Consider the following 8488-nt stretch of genomic DNA (forward strand, 5'->3'; position numbering starts at 1 on the left):
CTAAAGTGGTGGAAGAGAGCGGAGGGGGCGGAGGATGGGGGAGTAAGAGGCAAAGTCCCTCTTGTGAAATGCCATGTTTAGGCTGATTCACAGGAAACAAGTGCTTACCAGCCAGGAAATGAAGTGGCAGGCACAGGCCGGCTTGTATTTCCTCTCCTGCTTTCAGACGGGCCTTGTTAGTGGGGAGACGCCGGGGCTCCAGCTTTTGTTCACACACAGCCAATGGTAAACAACACTGCCGCGTCTTTAAGATGTTAAGTGCTCATGATAGCTGAGTGGTATGCTGCCACAAGGTCTTGAGTTTCTCAGACCTCAAGATCCCCCCCTCGACCGCCCCCATCCACCATCCCCCATCCTCCACTCGCACCCCCTCTGTCTCTGGGGTTGAGTTGAGTCAATGTTTTGATCTGAAAGAGCTGAAAGAATTTATGTGCATGCCAGGAATAAGAGTTCTCCCACTTGTTCCACTGATACGGATTGTGATTTAAAAACGGTTTGAATAATTTGTGCTGCTTGCTTCTTTTCATATGGTCCATTGGATACATCGCAAAACTACACTAAACAAAAACACACTGGAGCCTCACACACACCAGGAGTATTTCAGTTCTGGAAGATACATTGCAAAACCCATGAGCACGAAGAGCCTGAGAAAAACAAAATAAGCCAGGAGTAATGCACATATTTCACAAGGAGCTCCAGGATGAATGCTGGTGTTACAAACCCGGACCCTGACAGTGTGTTTCATGTTTCACCTTCAAGCAAAGAATGAAAGTGTCACAGCTGCCAGAAAAGAGAGCCCACACACACACACAAAAGAGAAAAACAGTTTTTGTAAAGGCTGAGCCATGATTCTGGAGGAGTCTGAAATACTGATCTCAGATCGAACTGAAAAAGTCATTAGAAGTTTTCTTTCCATCACTCAAAAACTTGCTGTTTCTCTGCACCTTCACACAGGGCAGAATATCTGCTCAGTGATTAGCATGAAATTCATTTAAACAATACCTAAAAAGCCCACTATTTCGTGCATTATTGACCGAAACAGGGTTAGGGTAACCCACTACTTCAACAGACCTGATAAAACTCCTTACTGAGCTAAAGTATAATTACTTTTCACAACAATGCACAACTTGCATTTCAGTTTCTTTACATTACATAAACATTGCATCAGTTCATTCATTAAATATTTTTTTTTACTCAAACATTCAATTATGAGGCTTTGTTCTGTTGTCATACTGTCACATGCTGAGCCATACTGAAACAACAAAGCACACACAGTACATACTGTAATATAGATGTATCATAATATAGACTTTTCAGTTTAGTTTGAAGTTAAACCTACAATCTTTTCATATTTATATTCCTTACATAGCCAAAGAGCCTCAATTAGCAGTAATGGAAAAGAGGAATTTGCAAGGCTCTATCAAACAAAAGCACCATCTAGACTAGCATTGACTCTATAAAAAAATTGTTCACTCTTCCCACCATGCAGAAAAAAAAGAAAAGGAGCTGTCAATGTCAAAACTTTAGTTTGGGGATATTGCCATTAAGAAGTCATGATGCAACTAATGTGAAAACTATGCAATGAGCTGATTTTTTTCCCCTCCGCTGTATTTATTTTCTTTTAAATATATATATAGTCTTTTAAAACAGGGTCTAACTAAAATGATTAACTAAAGGCAGCCAATGTGTTTTTAGTACCAGTAAAATTATGTTCAAGGTATTTTTTTTTTTAGATATTTGTGTGTATATGTTCTTGTTCTTTTGCATAAAAATGTGCAAACAGGTAACGGCCACATATCTCTGATGTTTTATGATAGACGATTTAATTACTCACGCATTATTACAGTCACCCGTCTTGGACTGGACTGACAAAGCCGGAATACCAAGAAGTAAGACTATTCAGAAGGAAGCGAGGATGACAGGTGACTGAGGTTCTTGCAGACACAGATTTTCTGTTTGCGTTCACATGTTCCAAGGTCAGATCTGGCTGGATGCCCACACAAACCCTGCACTGCTTCTCCCCGATGAAAAGGACCACCTCAGTGTGAAGGTCCGCCACAACGCTGGTGAGCAGTGATTCATGGCACGGAGCTCAGGGCTAAGTCGAAGTCAGTATAAACAATTACAGTTTCGCTGATGTATTCTGTGTGTGTGTATGTGTGTGTGTGTGTGTGTGTGTGTGTGTGTGTGTGAGTCAGAGAAAGATGAGGAGACATGGGAGAGAAATACAGCTTACTGGTTGAGCTGGGATTTGAGCTCTGTGTACATGTTTGAGGCGTTTATCATTTCTTTCCGGCGATGAATCGGGGCTGGGAGTGTCCGTGCTGCTCTCAGTCACATATGGCCGGTCATGCTACACAAAACCATAATGGTGTGTTAAGGCGCTGCAGTTCATGTAACTCAGTGAAAAAGGAAAAAAAAAAAAACACACCACAGTAGCAGTGAAGCTTTCAAAGGTCTTTCGGCAAAAGCTTGACTCTATCTACAAAACCAACCTTCAGAAAAAAAAAACATGTTTTCAGTCAGAATATAAAGATTGCAAGGCAAAAAATGAAGTCTCTGTGGCCTTGCTGAATAATCTAGCCTTCAAGAGATTCAGCATAAGTAACTCCATCTCTTCTAAAGTTATTAGGCTTTGAACTGCTTCTTGATCTCCTTCCGCAGCACCTCATTGTTTAAGATTAAGGCTGAGTTTATCTTGATCACCAGCAGTGTTCAGAATGTTATAAATTAAAATGTTATTGTCTGTCCGTTGTTGTCTGCGTTTTGGTATTTTATCCCACCTGATGTCTTTCAGCTTCTTCATTGGTTTAAAATTCCATTTCCATTCCGCCAATGTTCATCAGACCATCTAAAAAAAAAAAGCATCAATAGATGAAGTTCTTTGTACCTGATCTGGCTCACAAACAGGCTCTGGAGGGGTTTGGCTCTTTGCTTCTGTATCTAACTATAATTGGCTGACTTTGGATCACTTCTACCCTCCTTCATTTCATCTTCTGGTTGTTTCCATCTGCTTGGACAGGGGTTATAAGTTGACTGGCAGAGGTCCTGCTCTCCTCTTGCTGGACGGGCCTTGTTTCTATCAGGGGTGAAACAGCCGCCCGTCCATCACTTTGACAGAGCCGACAGCCATTCAGCCAGACCAGAGCAGTTCCTGCCAACAATCAAAGGGCTTTTCATTGAAGGAATCCAGCTCTGGCCTGTCATCACCGAGGGGCGTTCCCAGCTGTCAGCAGAACAGAGCCCATACCTCAAACCCCTCCTGTCTCTGGTCAAATCCATGGTACTGGTCAAGAGCGTATGCTCCACCCTCTCTCTCTCTCTCTCTTTCTCTCTCTCTCTCTCTCTCCCCTCTCAATTAAAATTCAGCCTGAAGTCAGTATTACAATTTGTCTGTTTCTTGGTGTGTTTAGTAGCTCAGTCTCTCCTTCAGCTGAGCATTTCCTGGGAAGTATTCCTCTGTGGCAGCAGAGGCAGCATCCTTCCACTAGAGTGAAGCAAAGCTAAAGGAAAAGGAAAGCTTCCCCACCGTTAAAGTGAATGCAGTCACTGCTTCCAGGGATTATGAATAAAAGTACAAGAACAGAGACATACTGCAGGTCAGCTGTGACACATGACCTGTAGCAGCTTGGATAGCTGTCACATCCTTAAAAAAAAATGCAGTTACATCAAGTAACTAATTGTGGCTCCATAAAATCTGCAATCTAAACATCTCAAAGTTTTTCCTTTTTAATAATTGAAGTCTTTTGATGGGAACAATGCGAAGTTTGACACAATCAGCAGCAAATTGAAATGTTTATTATTGGAGTTCATCGAGGCAAAAAGAATAACTTAACATCCAAATATAAAATAACAAGGATTCATAGCTAAATGATGACAATGTTTTCAAACTGTTGTTGAATGAGAAATTTCCCTCAATCAGCAGTTTCAGCAGCTGATGGATTTTGTGAGTTTAAATATTCACTGAGCAAACATCAACAAGCTGCTGAAACATTTCCATCTTCACTTGCAGCACGGTTCCAGGCTTGAGCAGAGCCCGATGCTTCACTGGGTCTGCTATTACATAACCAGTGAGCTGCCTGCACGAATCAATTATTTATCTGTGTGTCATAACACCGACGATGCTTTGATTGTGACAGACAGCCAGACAAGGCTGCGCTGTAAAATGGCAAAAGAGAAAACACGCACCAATCTCCCCCGAGTCTATATGCCTGAGTCACGTGACTGATGAGGAAGAAAACCTTCAGACGAGATCTGAATCTCCACCGAACGCACCAAAAAGCCAGAGTGCTTTTTCATGAAAAATAACCCTCAGCAGCTGGGAACCAACACAAGCCTGCTTCACACAGGCGAGGATCTGTGCTGTACAGTGGACTGTTCAGAGGAGGGAACATACTGTATATGTTCTTTTTTTTTTTATCACCCTCATCAAAGCAGAGGGTGTTGACTGAACTGTAGCTGGTTCGGAGGGGAACCAGCGTGGTTTATCTACAGCGATAATCAGCCTTCAGCATCTGTTCCAAACAACTCATCTCAGGTCCTGAAAGTAAGAGGAAGAGTTAAATGATGACGGGCCATAAAGGTTCAAAGCCTCAACTTCAGAATGAAGAACAGCTCCGGTCAAGTCTGCAGTAAAGTATGAGATAAAAACTCATCTGACCTCAGCTGTATCCCTCTCCTCTTCTGTGCATTTTTCTGCTGTCCCAGCTCCGTAAGCCACCATCTGGGTTACAGTGATGGTTCGGTGCTTCATTCTTCTGTCACTTGAGCAGTGATTCACACTCTGTGCTTGTTATATACCTTCTGTACATTAACAGCACCCCCTCACACACACACACACACACACACACACACACACACACACACACACACACACACACACACACACTTGAATCTCCTAATGGACCGGTTCTATTTCAAAAACAGGATGTTTGATGTATAGAGGGACCTCATTTGGCCACAAGTACGTCCTCCATTAAACTATTAATTTTTAATAGATAAAATGTATGTCGTTTAAAGGCAGCTCGCGTGCACTACACTGAATGTAGACCTGTTTCATTTGCATACTGTTGCAACTATTGCATGACAAATAATCCTCATGGCGACCTGAGAGCCTGGATCACCTTGAGAAAGAGATTTCCATCCTTCCTCCCATGAAGCGATTGTATTAAAGATTGCATTGTAAAACTTCTTGATGTTAATGGAAGCTTCTTCCAAAGCACAGTTTGCAAAATTGGATAAAATGATCTAGTTTTGGATGATGCACATTTCCCTGTGCATGCGAGGTATTTCACTTTTACAGACGTGAATAGGGATGTCACGAAAAATGAATTGATGGTCATTCTAACGTGCATATGAAATTTCCTGTGCTACTGAATAGATGAGACCATCAAGCTGATACATGGCAGCATTAATCAATTAATGAGAGTTTCAGTGTCATTTGATAAAAAATACATGAACATTATGAAAACATATAATCACGAGGCGGACAAAGCCATTCTGCTACATTACCATACATATTAAGAGCGTGTATTAATATTCATAGCGTACATAACATTTGTATGGTAATATAGTATTCTAAAAATGGATATAGGACATTTCCTCTACATTTTCACAGCAGCAGGAAAGAGTTGTACCATTGCAGTGATTATATTTTAACACAATGATGAAAAACTTTGGTGGAACTCATTTAGAGGGAGAGAGCGAGAGAGAGAGAGAGATCAGGCGCATTGCCTTTCCCTACTCTCCGACTCTCTCCATCCGGTTCTCCCCTGGTTATCGACCCTGAGGAGAATAAACTCAATCACGTTAAATTATAGATTAAGGCCCAGCTCTGGCTGTGGCTTGGCAGCTGGCGGCTGCATGCGCGTCGAGCTCCACTGAGTTTTACCCATTTCTTCAGCTCCAAATGTTGCCTCACCTCATCGCCTTATTAAAATCAACATCAAACGCTCCGCAGATGAATATCCGCTTTCAAAAGAGACTGCATGAATACAGAACGAACCTCTCCGCAGAGTGCACTCTGTGAGGCAGAGGTCTCGTTTTGTCGCCTCATGGAGGATTTCACCTCTGCTAGTTCTAAGTTCTCGTGTTTTTGGGGGGCTTTCACACTCAGCTTGCTGTTTTAGCTCCGCGATGACTTGATATGAAAAATGTATGTCAACATTTTTACAGCTATTGTCAGATAAGAAATGAAAGAGTTATTTTGCGATGTAGGCTGTTTTTATCTATTCTGCGGAGAGATGGTTCAATCACAAGACTGCTGAGCATCAGATATGCAAATATTGTCTATTTTAGTCACAAAACTCTATTAATACCCCCAAGAACAGAAACCCAAGTCTGACAAAGACTCGCCAGCTCATTTTTATTCTACCCTAAGCTCAATGTTAGGTTTATTTGTAAAATGTAGGATTACTCACATGCAGCTGTTGACAACAGTAACACATATTGTTCAAAGACTGGGTCACACATTTGTTTCCCATGTCTGAAGAGCAGTTTGCTGCAACTCTTTCATCATCAATGAAATGAAACAATCTGCTGCAACACTGAGCTTCATCTGTGTCCACATATGCAAGCAGCAGTGTTGTGCAACCTTGACTACAGTTACATATACATACATAGGGAGTATTACTTTATTAATCCCAAACTGGGAAACTCTGTTTTTTTTTTCAGCAAAGGAGTGTTCCCATACCGGGAGTTGAACCCGGGCCGCCTGGGTGAAAACCAGGAATCCTAACCGCTAGACCATATGGGAAAGTTACTATAGAGTGATCAGAACAGAAAATCATTAACATTGTTTACTTGTATTGGTGTGAATCACTTGCAGAGCTGCTAGCTGTTTTTACATTAGTTGAAAGTCAAATGGTGATGCGCAAATTATTTTGCTTTGCTTGAACTTTTGTTCATAAGCAAGATATTTCTCATTTAGAGCCAGGACTAATCATTAATTCAAGCTAACACTGGCTTGTAATTAACTGTGAAGAATTTAAAGATAGTAATAATAATAAAAAAAAAAGATAGCAATCATTTATTAGCATGTTGCTTCCTGTCTTGCATTTTTCATAACTGACATTGAGCAGTGGTGAAGCTCTTATCAGGTTAAATCAAACCGTGTGAGACTTAGTTGAATCTTTTTCTTTTAGTGTGAAGTTATCTTGTTGAATTCTGTTTTGTCTGACTCATAAGCATGTGACGGAGACAGAGAGACGGATTATTCTCTTGTGTCTGAATCTGACATTTTCAGTAAGCAGCTGGAAACAACAGTTTATCTGACTTAGAAGACACATTTAGTTCCATAAATGTAACAACAAACATTTTTTTTCATGGTGAAGCATTTTATTCACACAACCAGGTGGAGACAGAGTCAGAACCTGCCTCTCTCTTTCATCTGATACCAAACACTTATGTTTCTTGGCTCGTCGGGTATTTGTAGGGCACATTTATAAATATAGAACCTGGGTTATGAAAAATACTGAATGTATAAATTTGGCACAGTCTTTGATCGAAAATAGAAATCTGTCCTCATCACCGGTGTTCCACACCAAGCGCCTCCATCGCTTTCTGATGCAAAGCAAATCTCATGGGGCAGTCGAAGGCATCCATATCATGTTCTGTGTCGTTGTGAGACATGCAACATAATCAGCATGCACCTGCAAATACATGGACGCAAACACGTTGCACAGTGGGAAAATGACACCTAATGAAAAGTTTTTTTTTTTTTTTTTTACATAGATTAGCTATAAGTTACAAAGAAATCCAGAGGCATGGGTCAGTTTTCTTGCTAACACGAACTCATAGATGAAATCCATGCTGTTGTGTTCAATAGAGGAGAAAACTAACTGGTCAGTGGCAAATACAGCCTGGTTGTTGCTGATTTGAGTTAGTTTCATGTGAACATGTAAAGAAAAAACACTGAGGTGAGTAGTAGTAGTGAGTAAACACCTTGAGTTGCAAAAATAGTACACTTAAGTTTCCCAATTCCTGTATATTCAAACAACACAAATTTCTCTGTCATCATTTCTCAGCAACGAGACACTTGCCCCCTCCCCACACACACACGCACGCGCACACACACACACACACTGCAGGCTTCTGGAGTTTAGACTTCATCTGCAATCTTAGTAACTTCATCAATACAACACCAAACCCTTCTCATTTAAAATGTAATAACGCATATCACGGATATATATACTGATGTATGCATGCAATTCACAAAAACAAGTCGACATCCAAGCAGCTCTATTGTTCTACAAACATAAGAATAATGCCATGCAGTCAGAGATTTGCAAATGAGGTAAGACAGTCTGTCAGTAAATAACATTCAGGAACAGAATCATGCTCCAGTCTACATTCAGCGTGGTAAAATGTACAACATGTCACAGTGATTCCTCTCTGTTTTGTGAAGGCTTGCGATTTTGGAGCAGCTCCAAAAAAAAACAAAAAAAAACCAAACAAAAAAACAAGAAAGTAATCAGTTGGCCCTCTTTGG

General features: G+C 40.9%; 1 non-coding gene across 1 annotated transcript; it reads right to left on the reverse strand.

Moving 5' to 3' along the window:
• Positions 1 to 6682: 6682 nt before the first annotated feature.
• On the reverse strand, positions 6683 to 6754 carry trnae-uuc (transfer RNA glutamic acid (anticodon UUC)). The gene has a single exon. It is a non-coding gene; the product is annotated as a tRNA-Glu (tRNA).
• Positions 6755 to 8488: the final 1734 nt, after the last annotated feature.

Source organism: Salarias fasciatus, chromosome 11 (assembly GCF_902148845.1).
Source record: "Salarias fasciatus chromosome 11, fSalaFa1.1, whole genome shotgun sequence".
Taxonomy (NCBI): Eukaryota; Metazoa; Chordata; class Actinopteri; order Blenniiformes; family Blenniidae; genus Salarias; species Salarias fasciatus.